The following is a 20,309-nucleotide window of genomic DNA, read 5'->3' on the forward strand; positions in this document are numbered from 1 at the left end:
CAGAAATTTTTGTTTTTGTTGACAAAATACTCACTAGCCAATTTTGATCTAGCGCGCTATATGTCTATCTGTTTGTGTATTGTACCGTATGGTCTTTACTCTTGCCTCCTATTAAATTCTTCATTGTGTTAGTCCGCTACTATTCTCACTGTTTCTCATTCTTAAATTTCTCATCTCCAATCTGGAGGAAAACGGGTCTATAAATCTCCTGATAGAAAGGAGAAATACTAATCAATGGTCAAATTCATTTCATCCTTTTGGAATTATACAGGGAATAGGTTTTCAACTGGATAAACAACCAGCGGTGGCTCTCTGCTGTAACAACATCTCCAACCCACATTGGCATCATCTGGTCCAATTTCTTTTTTATCTAACCTTTACATTTCTCCTCCTCTCGATAGTTGGCTATCTAGTTGCTGTAGAGATGGGCCAAACTCAAAGTACCCCTTTGGCCATAGTGGTCAGCCACTTTGGGGAGGTTCAAGCCAGAGCATGTAATTTGTCAGTTGAAATCAATAAAAGAAAACTTATAACCTTTTGCAGGTCAGATTGGCCCACCTTCCAAGTGGGATGGCCCCCAGAGGGGGTTCAACCTTCCAACCATCCGAAAGGTCAAAGATAAAATCTTCCAACCAGGAAAAATTGGCCACCCAGATAAAATTCCATATATTTTAACCTGGGAAAGCTTAGTAGACAGTGACCCTCCAGCCTGGCTTTCTCCCTTCCTCCTGCCACCGCCCTGCCCCACAACTGAAATGCTTGCCCTAAAGAAGTTAGACTCGTCAGAAAAGCCCACAGCTCCTCATCTTATTCTCCTGGAGGAAGATCCAGACCCCCTTTTCTTTAACCCCCCTCCTTATATGCAAGCCCCTATTCCTCCTCAGGACCCAGGACAGGAGGTTGCAGAAGAAAGAGAAGCTGCCGCAGCCGGAAATGAAGAAGAAAGAACTGGCTCGGGAGGGCCGGCAAGGAGAACGTGAGGCCAAGTTCAGCGAGCAGCCTGCCCCTCCCAACCAGAAGCTCCAGATTCTACAATCACTCTGCCGCTTCGAGAAACTGGGCCGCCAGACAATGCTGGCAATCCCCGGCTTCAATATTGGCCCTTCTCTACAAGCGATTTATATAATTGGAAAAATCAAAATGCTAAGTTTTCCAACAATCCTAAAGACTTGATTTCCCTTTTAGATAGCGTCATGTTTACTCACCAGCCTACTTGGGATGACTGTCAGCAGTTACTCCGGATCCTGTTCACAACCGAGGAGAGTGAAAGAATCCAGATGGAAGCCAGAAAGTTGGTCCCAGGGGACGACGGACAGCCCACTGTAAACCCTGACTTAATTAATGCTTCTTTCCCCTTGTCCAGGCCACCACAAGATGAATGGGACTACAATACGGCTGAAGGTAGGAAGAGGCTCCGGGTTTATCGCCAGACTCTAATGGGGGGTCTCCGGGCAGCATCTCGTAAGTCCACTAATTTGGCCAAGGTATATTCAGTCATGCAAGAAAAGCAGGAATCACCCTCAGCTTATTTAGAAAGATTAATGGAGGCATTTAGACAGTACACTCCTATGGATCCAGAGTCACCCGAGAATCAGGCAGCAGTAGTAATGAGCTTTGTTAACCAGGCGCACCGGATATAAGGCGTAAGTTACAGAGAATAGAGGATTTAGAAGGGAGAAGTATTCAAGACTTAATGAGAATAGCCCAGCGGGTATTCAAGAACGGAGATGCACCAGAAGAAAAACAGCTTAGGGCTACTAGGGAAATGACTAAAGCATTAGCAGTAGCAGTGCAGGGCGGAAGGACAAAAAAAGAAAGAAATAGACTCCCGAGCAGTCGACCACCACCTGGGAACTCCAGGGCACATGATCTGGGTCAGAATCAGTGTGCCTACTGTAAGGAGGAAGGTCATTGGGCTAGAGAATGCCCTAAAAAAAGAAACCAAAGATCTAGAGATGGTAAATGGACGACTAGGAGACCATCGGTCCTTGTCACCCGAGATGAAATGCACGATTAGGGGCAACGGAGTTTAGAACCCCTCCCCGAACTCAGGGTAACTCTGAAAGTGGAGGGGACTCCAGTGCAGTTTTTGCTGGATATAGGAGCTCAATATTCAGCTTTGACTGACCCTCAAGGAAAGATTTCAACAAGCGCCTCATGGGTGCAAGGGGCTACGGGGATTAAAAAGTGCCCTTGGACGACCAAAAGAACAGTAGACTTGGGAACAGGAAAAGTGTCCCACTCATTCTTAGTCATACCCGACAGCCTCTATCCCTTGTTGGGAAGAGATTTATTAACCAAAATTGGGGCCCAAATTCATTTGCACCCTGAAGGCGCCCAGGTAACAGATGGACAAGGAAAATTGTTACCTATGCTAACTCTTACTTTGGAGGATGAATATCGGCTACACTAGCAGCTGCAATCCCCTGATAAGAACATTGAAGACTGGGTACAGCGGTTCCCAGATGCTTGGGCAGAGACTGGGGGAATTGGGTTAGCCAAACATCGGCCCGCCCTCTATATAGAGACAAAACCAGGAGTTAACCCCGTTAGGGTTAAACAATACCCCATGACCAGGGAGGCTCGGACAGCAATAACCCCCCACAACAGGCGACTGCTGACCAAGGGATACTACAACCTTGCCGGTCGGCATGGAACACCCCTCTGCTTCCAATAGGGAAGCCCAACTCAAACGAGTACCGCCTGAAAGAATGGACATTTTTTAAAGCTGTCTGTTTTATCTCAACTCCCTAAGGTTTCCCTCCCAGTAATGGGAACAAAGCCCTTAAAGCTGTTCTAGGAAACAGCCCCAAACAGAGAGTAAAAGAGTAAATTGAGCCTGATAGCCAGATAGTGCTCAAACAGTAGGATTACCAGAAACTATTGACCAGAATCTACACCCTGTTGTAAAACATTGTGAAACATGTTGTCAGCAAACCCAGACCCCCTTTGAAATTTCCTGGCAGCTTTGTTCCCCATTTTTCCTTTTTTTTCCCCCCCTTTCCCCCTTTCATGTGCGACCCCTCCCGATGTGTGGTTTCTGCCTTTATAAACCTACAAGATTTTCTGCTAGGGACTCGACTCCTCGAGTTGGGTCCCAGCGCGCTGGAATAAACACCTCTTGCGGTTTGCATCAAGTGACGCCTCCTGCAGTTGATTGGGGTTGCCGTTCATCCATGGGACAGAGTTGGGGTTTCCTTTTTGGGGGCCTTACACCGCCCAGTACAGGACCTAAGAGAGGTAAACAAAAGGGTGACGGACATACACCCTACTGTGCCTAACCCATATACACTTCTGAGTGCACTTCCTCCTTACAGACAACGGTATAAGGTGCTGGATTTAAAAGATGCCTTTTTCAGCTTGCCTCTAGCTCCAAAGAGCCAAGAGCTATTTGCCTTTGAATGGACAGACATCGATAAGGGTATCAACGGACAACTTACCTGGACAAGATTGCCTCAGGGATTCAAAAATTCTCCCACCTTGTTTGACGAAGCTCTACATGAGGACTTGGGTGAGTTTAGGCAAAATCATCCCAACCTAACCTTGTTACAATATGTAGATGATCTCCTTATAGCTGCTGAAAACTGGGATGAATGTTGATAACATACAACATGTTTCACAATGTTTTACAACAGGGCGTAGATTCTGGTCAATAGTTTCTGGTAATCCTACTGTTTGAGCACTATCTGGCTATCTGGCTCAATTTACCCTTTTACTCCCTGTTTGGGGCTGATTCCTGGAATAGCTTTAAGGGCTTTGTTCCCGTCACTGGGAGGGAGACCTTAGGGAGTTGAGATAAAACAGACAGCTTAAAAAAATGTCCATTCTTTCACAGACACTGGGCAACCTGGGATATCGGGCATCAGCAAAGAAGGCCCAAATCTGCAGACCTGAGGTAACATACTTGGGCTATCTCCTAAAGGGAGGTAAACGATGATTAACTCAAGCCCAAAAAAGAGACTGTTCTAAGAATCCCAAAGCCCCAGTCTCCACACCAAGTAAGGGAATTCCTTGGGTCGGCTGGCTTCTGTCGACTATGGATTCCAGGGTTTGCGGAATTAGCCAAACCACTGTATGAGGCCACAAAAGACAAGCAGCCCTTTAATTGGACAATAGAAGCAGATAAAGCATTTCAACAAATCAAGGATGCCCTCTTGCCAGCCCTGGCCCTGGGACTCCCCGATGTCATTAGACCGTTTTTTCTCTATATAGATGAAAGTAAAGGGATAGCAAAAGGAGTCTTGACTCAATACCTAGGCCCCTGGAGGAGACCAGTAGCATACCTGTCAAAAAAACTGGATCCGGTGGCTGCAGGCTGGCCCCCACGCCTACATATGATTGCTGCCACAGCCCTAATGGTAAAAGATGCTGATAAATTGACTATGGGACAAGAATTACATGTGATCACTCCACATGCTGTTGAGGGAATCCTGAGACAACCTCCAGATCATGGCTCAGTAATGCTTGGCTCACACATTATCAGAGCCTATTGCTTAACCATCTCAGGATTATTTTTCAGGCACCCTCAGCTCTCAATCCTGCTACGCTGCTGCCTGACCCTGACCTGGACACACCCATACATGACTGCTCAGAAGTCCTAGCCCAGGTTCATGGGCTTAGAGAAGACCTGCAAGATCATCCACTGCTCGATGCAGATGCAGTGTGGTTCACGGATGGGAGCAGCTTTTTACATCAGGGTCAAAGGTATGCGGGAGCAGCAGTAGTAACTGAGACAGAGGTGATCTGGGCTGAGCCCCTACCAATAGGCACCTCTGCCCAGAAGGCAGAACTGATAGCCATGACTAAGGCTCTGACGATGGGAGAAGGCAAAAAATTGACTGTATACACGGACAGCCATTATGCCTTTGCAACCGCCCATATTCATGGGGCTATTTACAGGGAAAGGGGAATGCTAACCGCAGAAGGGAAATCTATTAAAAACAAGGAAGAACTTGTGTCCCTGATAGACGCCCTCTTGTTACCCAAGAAATTGGCTATCATACACTGCCCTGGGCATCAAAATCAACTTATCCAGTATCTAGGGGCAACTGTTTAACAGATAAGGTGGCATGAGGAATAGCCCTCCAGAGAGACTTGATTACGGTTGCTCAACTCCCAGACTCTGGCCCACGAACCCTTCCAAAAGACCCAGCCTACACGGAAGAGGACTTACCATGGATTCGCCAGCAGCCACTAGCCCAATGCGTAGACGGATGGTGGAAAGACTCTGAAAGCCAGATAATACTTCCAGAACTGATGGGACAGAAAGTGTTGCGCAGGCTCCACCAGACCACCTACATGGGGACAAGAAAATTACAGGACTTGATGCAGCAAGCAGGAATTAGAATTAAAGGTGTTCAAAATAAGATAGAACAGATTGTCAAAAGTTGCAGGGTTTGTAAGTTAACAAATGCAGGATATAGTAAGTAGGAATCAGGAAATAGATTAAGGGGAGATAGGCCAGGGGCATATTGGAAAGTTGATTTCACTGAAGTAAAACCTGGAAAGTATGGGTATAAATATCTATTAGTCTGTGTAGATACTTTTTCAGGATGGGTCGAAGTGTTTCCCACCAAGCGAGAAACAGTGCAAATAGTGGCTAAAAAGATTTTAGAAGATCTCCTGCCAAGGTATGGATTTCCCATAATGATAGGGTCGGACAACGGGCCAGCGTTTACTTCACGGGTAAGTCAGGGGCTGGCTTCAGTACTTGGGGCAAATTGGAAACTACATTGTGCTTATCGACCCCAAAGCTCAGGACAGGTAGAACGAATGAACAGAACTTTAAAAGAGACCTTGACTAAATTAACCATGGAGACTGGCGGTAACTGGGTGGCTCTCCTTCCCTATGCCCTATATCAGGTGCGTAATTCTCCCTACAAGATGGGACTCACCCCTTATGAAATCATGTTTGGGACCACACCTCCAATACTCCCTGATCTGACTGAGCAGCTCCTAAAAGAAGAAAATGTAGATGATTTTGAACTTTTATTTTCCCTCCAGGCCCTGCAGAGGGCCCACAGAGAAGTTTGGCCAAAGCTCAAAAGCCTGTACAAGTCAGGCCCGCCTCCTGTTCCTCACGGCTTCCACCCGGGTGATTGGGTCCTAGTGAAGCGACACCGACAGAGTAACCTGGAACCTCAGTGGAAGGGCCCCTACATGGTCATTTTGACTACACACACTGCTCTCAAAGTCGACGGCGTCGCCTCCTGGATTCACCACACCCACGTCAAGCTGACTGAACCCCTTGCCGACATTGTGCTTCCTGCCCTAGACGACTCTACGTGGAAAGTGGACAGGTCCAAAGACACCCCGCTAAAGATCAAGCTTTGCCGCCACAAACTGTGACTATGTTCTTACTTTTGCTTTGTTATTTTGCCCTGGCCACAACCACAGCTGTAGCTCCAGTTTTTGGAGCCACCAACCTCAGCCCACATCAGCCTTATGAAATCACCTGGGAAGTAACCAATCTGGCGGCAAGAGTTCCCAGCCTGACTGTGACTGAATACCACCCTTTATGGACATGGTGGCCTGACCTGCAAGTAGACCTTTGCACTTTAGCAAATGGGGCTTTTTCTGCGGGAACAGGCACTATTAGTGTTAATGAAGAATTACACCTAAGTAAACGGGCCCTTTCAGATACAGTAAGTGGGGGAACAAGGAGATTTAACTGTGCTTATACTGGTGGGAGGGAGGAACTTCAGCGTCTCCCCTTCTATGTGTGTCCTGGTTATTCTCACCAGAAAGAATGTGGAGGGGAAGAATCTTATTTCTGCACTAAATGGGGATGTGAAACTACAGGGCAGGCTTATTGGATAAAAGCCTCTCGTGATTTATTTGAAGTCAAGCGAGGTAAAAAAGCTTCATGTAACAAAAATTGTAATCCCCTCTTAATCACCTTCACCGATAAGGGAAAGCGGGATAGACAATGGATAAGAACCCCATCATGGGGGTTACGCCTCTATGCTGAGGGACCTGATTTAGGGGCTGTGTTCACTGTTCAGATGATTATAAAGCTTTTCACCCAGCAATTAGGGCCTAACCAAATTTTACGCCCTCCAGCCCAAAGAATTCCGGTCATCCCCCCTACCCGAGGTCCAAAAATTATTAAATCAGTTACTAGCTTCCCAAATACTCCACAACTGACCACCCACTCCTTAAGTGCCCCCTACTTAAGGACTAAACAACCCCACGAACAGTCGATTGTAGATCCAATTCAAACAGAAGCTCATCCCCTTCTGAGTCTTTTGTCTTGGTCCTTCCTGGTGCTCAATGCCACCTACCCTAATATGACCCGGTCCTGCTGGCTCTGCTATGACACTGTTCCCCCGTATTATGAGGGAGTAGCAGTACAAGCGCATGTTACTATCTCCACCAGCCTCCAGGACTGCCGTTGGCGATCCAAACAGTCCCTAACCCTGGCGCAAGTGTCCGGGCAAGGGCTCTGTTTAGGAATAGTGCCCATGCCAGCCGGTCCCTCTGTCACTCAACATGGGTAATCCAACCTGAGGCAGAAAACTCTTCTATAATACCCCACAATGATACCTGGTGGCTTGCTCCTCTGGACTCACCCGTGTCCACTGGAGTGTGTTAAAACGGTCAAAGGATTACTGCATTCTAGTCAGATTGGTTCCGCAGCTAATTTACCATGAGCACCAGAGTTTTATGACTATGATTGAACAAGGATGGGGCATGAAACGGAACCCCATTCGACAAAAACGGGAGCCTATTACCGCTCTAACTCTCAGTCTGCTGCTCGGGGCTAGCCTGGGAGGGTTAGAAACTGGAGTCGCATCCTTAGTCACTCAGAACCGACATTATTCCAATCTAAGAGCAGCAATAGATGCGGACATAGAGCGTTTAGAAGATTCAATCTCTCACTTAGAACAATCTTTAACTTCCCTAGCTGAAGTGGTCTTACAGAATTGAAGAGGTTTGGACTTAATATTTTTACAACAAAAAGGCTTATGTGTTGCCCTAGGAGAAGAATGTTGTTTTTATATAGATCACTCTGGGATAATCAAGGATAATATGGCAAAAGTCAGAGCAGGACTAACAAACAGAAAGAAAGAACGGGAAGCTAGTCAGAGCTGGTTTGAATCCTGGTTCAATTTGTCCCCTTGGTTAACTACTCTGGTGTCCACTATAGTGGGACCCCTAATATTGTTGCTACTAGCTTTAACTATAGGACCTTGTATAATCAATAAGTTAATTGCTTTTGTTAAAGATAGAATAAATACAGTGCAGCTAATGGTGCTAAGGGCCCATCATCAGCCCATGAAGCAGCAAGGGTTAAAACTATAGAGACCCAAGATTGGCTCTCTAAATGTTCTTGGAGAGGGGGGAATGTAAAGATAGAAAGAGCCCGCACCTGTGTAAATACGAGGCTCTTCCCAAACTGCCCTCAACCCCTCATAAAAGTCGCAAAGAATTTTCATCTCTTATCTTATCTGTAAAGGCCAGGTGGCTGACCCAAAAGCAAACTTTGCTGGTACAAAAGCAAACTTAAAGATAATGACAACCGAGAAGCTAGTCTGGAAAGGCACTTCCCGCTGGAGGGAGCCAGGCTGCTTGGGGAAGTCCCTGGCTGCCCTGTCATGGTCTCTGAAGCAGCGTGTGGGCAGACCGGAGCTCGCTGCAGGCTGGATTAGGGACTTGGAGCTGGTTGTGTGCAGAAAGGCTCTCACTGGGGGGGCCTGCTGCGAGAAGCTGGAGTATCTGGCCCTGTGGGAGGAGCCCACCGCCGGAGTGCTCAGGGCTGCCTGGGGGAGACTCTAGCTGCCTTGCCCTACTCTAATAGGCCACCCGAATCCGGGCCTGCCGCCCGGGGCCAAGCTTCACCAGGTGGGGGAGACTCATCCCGTGGTTCTATTTTAGTCCAAGTCTCTCAATGCCTCCCCTTCTTGAATCCTGGGTTCTGGAGCGACTGGAGATACAGTCACCCTCTAGTCTGGCATCTTGGATCACCCCGTTCAACATCTCTAGTAATAAGAGAAATGCAAATCAAAACCACCCTAAGATTCCATCTCACCCCAATTAGAATGGCGATTATCAAGAACACAAGCAACAATAGGTGTTGGAGAGGATGTGGGGAGAAAGGTACACTCATACATTGCTGGTGGGGTTGCAAATTAGTGCAGCCACTCTGGAAAGCAGTGTGGAGATTCCTTAGAAAACTTGGAATGGACCCTCCATTTGACCCAGCTATCCCACTCCTTGGCCTATACCCAAAGGACTTAAAATCAGCATACTACAGAGATACAGCCACATCAATGTTCATAGCTGCTCAAATCACAATAGCCAGATTGTGGAACCAACCCAGATGCCCTTCAGTTGATGAATGGATAAAGAAACTGTGGCATATATATACAATGGAATATTACTCTGCCATGAAGAATGATAAAATTATGGCATTTGCAGGCAAATGGATGAAATTGGAGGATATCATGCTAAGTGAGATAAGCCAATCTCAAAAAACTAAAGGACGAATGATCTCGCTGATAAGCAGATGAGGACATATAATGGGGGGTAGGAGGGGTTAGTGTTAGGGTTAGAGTTAGGTTTAGAGTTAGGGATAAGGAGGGTGGTAAGAATGGAGGAAGGAAGGACTGTATAGAGGGAAAAGAGGGGTGGGAGGGGTGGGGGGAAAGGGAAAAAAATAACAGAATGAATCAAACAACACTGCCCTATGTAAATTTATGATTTTTTAATAAAAAAAAAAAAAAGATAATGACAACCCTCCTCTCGGAGGTCAGGGTGACCCAGAACTTAAAATAACATGCTTTGTATACAATTCTATATGTTAACCAATTAAAAAGAACACTGTAAAACTGCTTGCCTTTCATTATAAAAGTCCTGCTAAACAAGGGTTCGGGGCCTCTTAGCGTCACCGGTTACCAAGTGTGTGGAGGACCAGGCTCGAGCTTGCTAATAAAAGACTCTTCGTGCTTGCATTGATCGTGGTGTCTGGTGGTCTTTGTGGGGTCTTGAACCGCTGGGCACAACAGAGGTATGGCTACAAATACTTGTTAGTAATGGTGGACACCTTCTCTGGGTGGGTTGAGGCTTTCCCCACTAAGAAGGAAACAGCTCAATCGGTAGCCAAGGCCTTACTCGAAGAGATCATACGCAGGCATGGGGTTCCTGAGAGGTTAGGGTCGGATAACGGACCGGCTTTCATCAGCAAAGTCCTGCAGGGACTAGCCCAGGCTGTGGGGACCAATTGGAAGTTGCATTGTGAATACAATCCCCAGAGCCCAGGGCAGGTAGAAAGGATGAATCGGACCTTGAAGGAGACTTTGTCCAAATTGGCCACGAGACTGGAGGGGACTGGGTGACCCTCCTGCCTTATGCCATCTTCCAGGCTCAGAACTCACCCTATGTGCATGGATTGATACCCTTCGAAATTCTGTACGGAGCTCCACCCCCCCCCCATAGTTGTCTGTACATTATCAGACTGAGGTACTGGTGTGGCTCCAAATTATTTAGCCAGTTTGAAGGCTTTATATGAGGTGCAGCATGAAATCTGGCCCCTGGTATGCTCACTTTATGAGGCCCATGACCCCCTGAGTCTGGAACATGGCGTTGTCCCAGGAGACTGGGTATAGGTAAAGAGACACTGAGCCTGCACCTTGGAGGACTGTTGGAAAGGGCCTTAGGTGGTTGTCTTGGTTACTCCCACTGCTGTTAAGGTTGATGGCTGGGTGCATCACTCGCACCTACGCTGGGAGAGACTGAGGAACAGAAAGAGGCAAAGGAGTGGACAGCGCGGCGGCACCCAGACAACCCCTTGAAGTTGAGCTTCCGGAGGAAGGATGTGGAACACCCGATGGTTCCGAGCGATCATCTGGCTCCCCGCTTGTGTAAAAGACAATCCACACACCTCGTTTAAAATAACTTGGAAACCGATCCAGGCAGTAGCCCTTTGCTTCCTAACTGTAAGCATTGTGCTGGTTCGAGGGAACCTCCACCTCCCTTGGAACCAAACCTGGATGATCACTAACACAGAAACCAGCGAAGTAGCCAATGCCACATCCTCAGACCTCGCTCCCCAGGGAAGTTGGTTCCTTGACCTCCATGTGGACTTATGTGACCTTGTGGGGGATGCATGGGACCCCTCGGATCAGGAACCTTTCCTCGGGTATGGGTGTAGGACCACCGGAGGTCGTATTAATACTAGAAACCTAGGGTTTTACATCTGCCCCGCTCACTGGCGAGACAGAGAATGTACTGCCAAGTGTGGAGGTCCCGAAAGTGCCTACTGTAAAGCATGGGGGTGTGAATCTACTGGGTGGATCACGTGGACCCCCCCATCACTGGAGACCTAATCTCAGTGAAGAGGGGTGGTAACATGCAAGAAGTGGACGAGGTTACTGACAACAGAACGGTAAAAGGGTGGGCTGTGGGCCATGCTGTAACAAAGACCAATCGGGATATTCTGCCTTCCCATTAGCTACCCCAGGGGGACGCTGCAACCCACTGGTCATGAAGTTTACCTCTGCGGGGAAGAAGGCAAACTGGAAGATAGGAAAGACCTGGGGGCTAAGGCTATACCGCCGTGGGTATAATCCTGGACTAATTTTCACTATCAAGCTAGTCCAGAGACCCCTGAGCATAACAGCATTGGGTCCTAACCAGGTACTTAACCCAAGTAGACAATCTGTTCAACCTACCAGCACCCCAAAGCCATGCTTAATGCAGTTTTCAACCACATTCCCTGACACAGAGACCTCACCACCAGGATCTGTCACTTTCCCAGCAGAGACCCTCAAAGACCCCCTGTTAGCGCTTCTGAAACAATTCTACTTAGTCCTAAACAGTTCTAAGCCCAATATGACTAAATCCTGCTGGCTGTGCTGTGATGCAGCCCCACCGTATTATGAAGGCATAGCAACCCTAGGGAACTACACCCCTTCCCACAGCTCTGCTGAATGCCGATGGCAATCAAAGGGTACCTTAACCTTACAACACGTCACCGGACAAGGGCTCTGTGTAGGCCATATCCCAGAATCTCACCAGCCCTTATGCAATTTAACGATGCCGCTGGGCAATTTGAGTCAATACCTAATTCCCCAGCAGGACGCTTGGTGGGGCCTGTTCTACAGGACTCACGCCATGTGCCCACACAGAGGTAATCAGTAATTCTAAGGGGTTTTGCATTCTCATTAGGCTAGTTCCCAGGCTGTTGTACCATTCAGATGAGCACTTCTATCAGCAACTAAGAGGGGACCCCCTGAGGGCCAAGAGGGAACCTTTTACGGCCCTAACCCTAAGTATGGTTCTAGGTATGGGACTCACCAGAGCCGGGACAGAAACAACTTCCTTAATAACTCAGAGCCAACGTTACTCTAGTTTAAGAGCGGCTATTGACTTGGATATTGAGAGACTGGAAACCTCCATCTCCCACCTTCAAGAGTCCCTCACTTCCCTTTGCAGAAGTAGTGAAGCAAAAGAGGAGGGAATTAGATCCTTCAGCAAGGAGGATTATGCGTGGCCCAGGGGAAGAGTGTTGCGTTTATGTCGACCATTCAGGAGTGGTTAAAGAATCTATGGCTAAGGTTAGGGAGGGGCTCGCAAAACGAAAGAAGGAACGGGAAGCACAGCAGGGCTGGTTTGAGTCATGGTTTAACTCCTCTCCTTGGTTGACCACTTTAATTTCTACCTTGCTGGGGCCGCTTATTATTTTCCTCATGCTCCTAACCTTTGGTCCCTACATTTTGAATAAGTTGATAGCTTTTGTTGAGGACCGTGTAAGCACGGGCCAATTGATGGTGCTAAGGCGACAGTACGAGAGAGTACCGACCCCAGAGGGTGGACATGCGGGACGCCCCAATGAGTACGATTCCTCATTATGAACAACTAAAGGGGGGAATGTTGAGAACGGGGTGCCATCCGTGCAGCCATCTTGCATAAACAAGCTATTTCATGAACTGGGCCCCCAGGAAAAGGGCGTGCAAGCATCGAGGATGCCGGCAGCCACAGCGGCGCCCTCGAGGGTCAATAAGGGTCAAATGGGATGCGCTGGGCCCCGGGCTTATCAAGGCTGCTCAGAGATGTCTACCTGAGGAATGTGCAGCTGTCCGGAGACCCATCTATCAAAGACAGGGGAACCCAGCCCTGACCCCTCTCCCTCATAATTCACTCCTTCCCTCCTCCCTGCTCCCTCCAGGACTGTTCAGTTTTGGGGGGACCCAATAAGATTCAAATAAAGTGGAGGGACCAAGCCAAAAGAGGACAAGTATTTAGCTGTCCGAATGTTAACCAATAATGTAGAGGTCCTTGTGTATGAATGCTGGAAAAGCTCTTAAATAGAGTGCTTTCTCCCCACTTGGGGCTGCTCCCTCCCCCCCAGCCATTGCATCAGTCTGAGGGGCTGGCTGAGGTCCAGGCTCGAGCTTGCTTTAATAAAACCTCGTTGTGTGATTTGCATTACCGAGTGTTCACTTTGACTCTCCAGGGATTAGTCGGAATGGGACCCTAACACTAGCAAAGAAGAAACAAAGGAGACTCAAGTACCTAAGGCTGTGATTCTGTCCATCAGCAGGTACAGGGGCTTTTTTGGGGGAGAGGTGCTGGGGATTGAATGCAGAGCCTTATGCATACAAGACAAGCACCTTACCAACTGAGCTCTATCCCCAGTCCAATGGGGGACTTTAAAGAGCTGACTCAAAGGCTATGGTCCTGTTCTCTGTTGGAGTTCACTTGCTAATTTGGGAGAAGGTGTAAGGAGCAAAGTTAAATGTGTGACATTCTGTGCGCTGTGTAACTTGCAAAACAACAACTTGTTTACTCTGTGCTGTGTAACTTACAAAAAAAACTTGTGTTGTGTAACTTGCAAAAAAATGACTTGAGTGCTCTGTGCTGTAATGAGGTGGTGTTGCGCCAAGCCTGAAGGGGACTCACTGACTTGCTTGTTGCTTGATGGACCATCCATCATCCTGACCGTGACCGAGATGTTCCTGTGGAAGTGACAGCAGAGCTGCCCGTGTGCATCCTGTCCGAGATGTCTCTGCCTGGCCTGCCTGCCGTGACCTCGCCGCCCTCTTCACCGTCCAACCATCCTCGCTGATCAGGACTCCGGCCGCAGGGAGTTCCTCAGCGAGATCTCCTGAGCTGTCTTCCTGACTGACCTCTGGGAGTCGCTGCCCTTCGACTCAAGACACCTCACACAGGAGTGGGCTTTAGGAACGGGTCTCAGTAAGGAGTGAGTCTTGTTTATTCGGGGCTTATAATAATTTAGTGATTAAGTTGTGTGTGGTACTGGTGTGACTAAAAGTTAGAATAACTATAAATAATTGTGTGATCAGCATCAAATAAAAGCCAATTGATTTTGAACCAAATTTACTCTCATTGACTCCTCCTTGCCGCTCGTGACAGAAGGTTATTTCTGAGATCTTCTGGTAGCATCTACAAAGTCTGCATTACTTTGTTCCTATGGTGGGTGTGTACTCAGGGACAGATAACTTTGCCGAGGGGAAGAAAGGTCATCCTGTTTCCCCTGAGATTAGGTAAGGGGAGAGATTAGGGAGGAGCAGGAGAGAGGAAGAGACAGAAACATGTCCATTTTAAAAATCAGTTGCAGGGGCTGGGGTTGTGGCTCAGTGGTAATGTGCTTGCCTAGCGCATGTGAGGCACTGGGTTCAATCCTCAGCACCACATAAAAATGAATAAATAAAACAAAGGAATTGTGTCCATCCATAACAAAAAAAAATTTTAAAAATCAAATAAAATTAAATAAAAATAAGTTGCAGTGGCTGAGCAGCCAGGGCTACATTCAAAGCATGAAGTGGACCCCTGTAACACTCTGAAATTCTGGGACCTGAGCAGTGCGGTTGCAGGGTTTTTATAGGGCAGAGCAGGAGATCAGGTTGCTCATAAGTGGGTTTGAAAGTGGGGGTTGCTCAAGAGGGAATGACTGAGGACTGGTGGGAGAATTCTTGGGATAAGCAGATTTTCCAAGCAGAACGAAGGCAGAGGACTATCTACAAGTGATATCCGGAAGTGGTTTTTATCACAGGCAGCAGTTTCTCAAGGTAACTGCGAGCTTACACTCCTAAGAGCTATAATTCAAACCTAGCATAGAAATGTTACAATTTAAAATAGCAGCTCAATTCACAATAGTTAAACTATGGAACTAACCTAGATGCCTTTCAACAGGTGAATGGATAAAGAAAGTGTGGTGTGTGTGTGTATATATATATATCTATATATATACCTATATATAGATAATATAGATATATATATGATAGAATACTATTCGACTTTAAAGAAGAATGAAATTCTGGTATTTGCTGGTAAATGGATGCAGCTGGAGAATATCATGCTAAGACAAACCCAAAAAAACCAAAGGCCAAATGTTTTCTCGATATGTGGAAGCTAATTCACAATGGGAGGTGGGGATAGGGAGTTACTTTATATTAGGTAGAGGGGAGTGAAGGGAGGAGGAAGGGGTGTAGGGGAAGGAATGATAGAATAAAAGAGACATTACCTCATGTACTTGTATGACTGCATGACCAATGTGATCTTACAATGTGTACAATCAGAAAAATGAGAGATTACACTCCATTTATGCATGAGCTATCAAAATGTATAAATTCATTCTACTACCATGTACAACTAATTAGAACAAATAAAATTCAAAAATTAATAAAATAAATAAATAAATATTTAAACAGCACTCCTGAGACTAGTTATTAAGTAACACTCGTACAAAGACCAAAACTACAAGGTAATATTTCCATTTTAACTTGAATAAAGGTTCAAGGAGCCTGAGTTCGTTGCTCCAGGAGAGAATGTCACCGGCCAGTGAATGAAAGGTGGCACAGTCATGGGTCATAGATACAGTATTCTGTTTCTTCCAGACCCAGTTCACTTAAATGGAACATTCTTCATGTGACTTTTCCTGACAGTCTCGCTTCTGCTGAAGTAGCTTATTTTATAGTTTGTCTAGAAGGTATTTGGGGAAGTAGTTCTGCCAGCATAAGACCTTCCATATCAATATGAAAACATTGTTATTTTACATGCCTGTAAGGAAGCAGGAAAGTGCCTGCAAAGTCTGAACAGAATTCTATATAGAAAAATAGAAAAAAAAATAATTAATACATCTCCTAACTCTGTGACTGCCTACCAGGAGAGTTCTAGGATTGCCTTGGAAGGATGTGTTTAGAGTTACAAGAATACAAAGGCCACAATTTGCATTGTATGATCAAAAGATCAGACCTCTTTTTTTTTTTTTTCTTCAGGACTGAGGATGCAACTGAGGGGCACTCTAGCACTGAGCCAAATGCCAGTCCTTTTTATTTTGAGACAGGGTCTCACTCAGTTGCCCAGGCTGGCCTCTGACTTACCAAGGTGGCTCTGAACTTCCAATCCTCCTGCCTCAACCTCCCAAGTAATTCAGAATCCAGCTGTGTGCTACTGGCACCCGACCCCCAAGCCACCTTTTCAAGGAGACACCCCAGAAGGAAAGGGTGGAGGGGTAATCACCTCCCTCCTCTGTGCTAAACAGAACCCTTGCTCAGTGTACCCTCACTATGTGGCGCTCCCAGGCCATCTTCTCCCAGTGTCTCCAAACACCCCACCTCAGACCTTAATCAAGAAAGTTACCCAGGGCAAGTGTAGGAGTAGAAGGTCAGGAGAAACTGAGGGGGCCTGTCCACGCCATCAGAGCTCTGAGTCCAAATATTCAGTACTTATTGTAATAGCAATGATTATTACTCACACTATAGGGCAAAATATAAGAGTACTTGTATAATATATATTTTCTTATATTCTGAGAAGTAACACAGGAATATATTCCTTTTAAACTTTTTCCAAAATCCGTCCTGGGCCCGCCCTCCCTTCCCCCACATCCTACAGAAGTGATCTGACCTTTGCCTTTTGTAATGCATATACGAAACAATGACCTGTTCCCTGGGTCTTTTGCATCTCAAAGATTGACATCTGCCTCAAAGCCCTAGAGGCAGGGACAGATATGGCCCCTCCCCCACCCCTTCCCCCCTGCTCCTTCCCCAACCCCCCTCACTTGCAGCATTCCTCCAGGGCTTCCACTGACATCTTCCAGATAAGGATGCTCAGCTGCCCTGCCTGGGATCCAGCTCCATAGCTAAGAGCATTCCCTGCGTCTTAGCATACCTGAGGCCACCATCCACCTTATTGTTCACACAGAAACCTGAATGGCATCCTTAACTTTTCATCTAAAGACATTCAAAAGAAGCAAATGCTGGAAAGCTCTCCACCCTCCTTTTATTTGCCTAAAGGCAGGACACAGATTTGCAAAATAAACAGGCATTCTGTCCCACCCCCACCGGGGAGAGCAAAGGTTAACTGCTGGCCTTTAAGGAAGGTCTTTGGATGCTTCTTAGGCTGGAGAGGAGGGCAGGGGGGGCTAGCCCTAGCAACTAGCCTGTACCTACCAGGGACTGCCTTTGTTCAAATTGCACCTCTAGGAATTCAAAAGACCTTTTCCTTTAGTAACAGGGATTTAGAGAAGATGCCTTCTCTAAAGGCAGTGACTCTTGGGCCTGCAGATGCCCTAAAGGTAACTAAAAGCAGGATAAAGCTTGGCATCTCTGACTTCGTTTTGTCTCTTTCTCTTTATTACCTTAAACTTTAGGCCATGTCCCCGCTTAGTCCTGCACACAGGCATGTTAACCATTTAAGCAGTGTGTAGTGGGAAATGAGGTCAGGACTCAGAGATCTGGAAGCACCACTTTATTAGTGACGCCACAGAGAAGGATAATTCCCGAAGTCTGAATCTCCAGTACCAGCAGGGCTTTTACTTTTATACATGTGCAAGTCTGGGGTGCCTCAAGGCAAGGGGGTTGGTGCAATTCTATTGGAGGGTGCATTCTACACATTCTTTACATAAGTAGAAGCTTTCAACAGCCTAGGGACTCTTACTTCAGTTCAGTTTAAGGACTCTGACTACATGAAGCCCAAAGGGGGATTGTTCTGTCCTTGCTACCTTGTTTCCTCCTTCTACTACTGCCCTTATCTTGTTACAATTACCTGTCACCCACTGCAAGCCTCTATGGTTAAATGTCAGTAGGCAGAGCTGCTGTGTGGCAGCCTGTCAGCTCTTAACCTGCTGAAGTTTTCCCATACTGTTCGGTCACATTGCAAAGCTTTCTGAGGTTTTTATTTTGTTTTACCACAAGTGTTGACCTAAAAATGAACAATACTAGGTTTATTAGTCCTAAATTTACCTAACCCATCTCATGCCCTTTAAAGATGGAGGCAAGATTTGCAGCACCCTATTTCCAAGACCTGAAAGTCTCCAGTCATCACTCAATTCCAGGATTACAGGTCTGATAGACAAACACCCAGAGAATCCAGTGGAAATTGCCCGCTTCAGCAATAAGGTCTTCTCAAGAACCACTGTGGAACCAGAACGGAGAGAATCATCAACCAGACTGCAGTTTGACCAAGTTTGCTTACTTCTTCCCCTATTTAAACCTAAAGCTCCTATTGGCACTCCGAAGACTGGTCTGTGATTGACACAGAAGAAGAAATGTCTCTGGAGAAGGATCTCAGTGTAATTATACTTTGAATTAGCCCTTGCTGCTCAGCCACTGCAACTGATTTTTAAAGCAGATGTGTTTCTTTCTCTTCCTCTCTCCCTGCTTCACCCTAATCTCTCTCCCTACCTAATCTCAGGGAAACAGGATTACCTTTCTTCCCCATCCTAGGCAGAGTTATCTGTCCCTGAGTACACACCCACCATAGGAGGAAGTCATCCAGACTTTGGAGATGATACCTGAAGATCTCAGAAATGACCACCGTAATGTATAAAGCTGCTCCCCCGCCCTTTCTGTTGCAGCCATTTTGCCCGCCTCCCAACCACTTGTCAGTCTGTGAACATTCTAGCTAGCTATTGGTTCATCAGTCAGCTTTCCAGTATCCTTCTCCGATATTGGTCCCCTGTTAGCCCGGTGCAATTCAGTTGCTTTACTGTAGCTACTCCGCCATCTTTTCTTATCCTTCTGTCTCTCCTCCTCACTTTCTCTATCCCCCTGGCTTTCACACTCTAGCGCACGCCCTTTCTCATTCTCTTTCTTTTCCTCTCATTTTCTCTCTTACCCTGCAGGGAGACACTCTGTTTGCTTAATAAACTCCCTTATGTGATTTCCCGTGTCCAGCGTGGTTTCCGTGGGATTCCTTACAACCATCTCCCAAATTAACAAGTAAATTACAACTCCAACAAAGAACACTTAGAATGTAGCCTTTGAGTCGTCTCTTTAAAAATTCCCTATTGCTGGGCACAGTTGCACCTGCCTGTAATCCCAGTGGCTCAGGAAGCTGAATCATGAGGATCTTGAGTTCAAGGTCAACCTCAGCAACATAGTGAGTCCCTAAGCAATTCAGCAAGACCCTATCTCTAAATAAAATATTTTTTTAAAAAAAAGGGGGGGTGGAGATATGGCTCAGTGGTTAAGTGCCCCTGGGTTCAATCCCTGGTACCCAAAAACAAATCAACCAAAAAATCTTTAAAAGCACCCTGTTCCTGCTCATAGGCAGAATCACAGCCCTGTGTTTCCCCTTAGATAGCAAAGCAATAAATCTTTTTTCCTTTTTCTCAAACCATGTCCTAGTTACTGGATTGGCATTGGGGACAAGAACGAAGCTTTCAGTAACACAAGGAGTTCCCAGACAGAAGGGGGAACTTGACTCAGGACCAGAGAGGTTCTTTGTAAGAACCCAGAAACCACTCCGGACACAGGAACTCACATAAGAGAGTTATTAAGCAAACAGACAGAGTGTCTCCCTGCAGGGTAAGACAGAAAACGAGAGGAAAAGAGAGAGAGAGAGTGAAAAGTGAGAAGAGAGCATGAAAGTGAGGAGGAGAGAGAGCATGAAAAAAATGGTGGGGGAGCTATCCTTAAGCAGTCGAATTCCACAGGTTAACAGGACCAATAACAGAGAAGGATACTTGCAAGCTGACTCATGAACCAATAGCTAGCTAGGATGTTCACAGACTGACAAGAAGTTGGGAGGCAGGGAAATGACTACAGCGTAAAGGGCGGGGAAGCAGCTTTCTATTATATTCTTAATATATATTATTTTATTTATTTATTTACTTATTTACTTACTTACTTACCAGGGATTGAACCCAGGGGTGCTTAACTGCTGAGCCGCAACCCTGGCCCATTTTTATTTCTTTTTATTTTGAGGCAGGGGCTCACTAAGTTGCTTTGAAATTGGCTTTGAACTTGGGATCCTCATTTCAGTTTCTGGGTGGCTGGGATTACAGGTGTACACAACCATACCCTGCCAGTTCTTGACATACATGCAGAAAAAAAATTAAGCAT

General features: G+C 46.5%; 1 long non-coding RNA gene across 1 annotated transcript; it reads left to right on the plus strand.

Moving 5' to 3' along the window:
* The first annotated feature begins 3,369 nt into the window (after positions 1-3,369).
* LOC306650012 lies at positions 3,370-6,653 on the plus strand. Its single transcript, XR_013760777.1, has 3 exons — positions 3,370-3,511; positions 4,520-5,353; positions 6,004-6,653. It is a non-coding gene; the product is annotated as an uncharacterized lncRNA (long non-coding RNA).
* The last annotated feature ends 13,656 nt before the right edge of the window (positions 6,654-20,309 follow it).

The sequence above is a fragment of the Sciurus vulgaris genome (genome assembly GCF_902686455.1).
Source record: "Sciurus vulgaris genome assembly, chromosome: 18".
Lineage (NCBI taxonomy): Eukaryota > Metazoa > Chordata > Mammalia > Rodentia > Sciuridae > Sciurus > Sciurus vulgaris.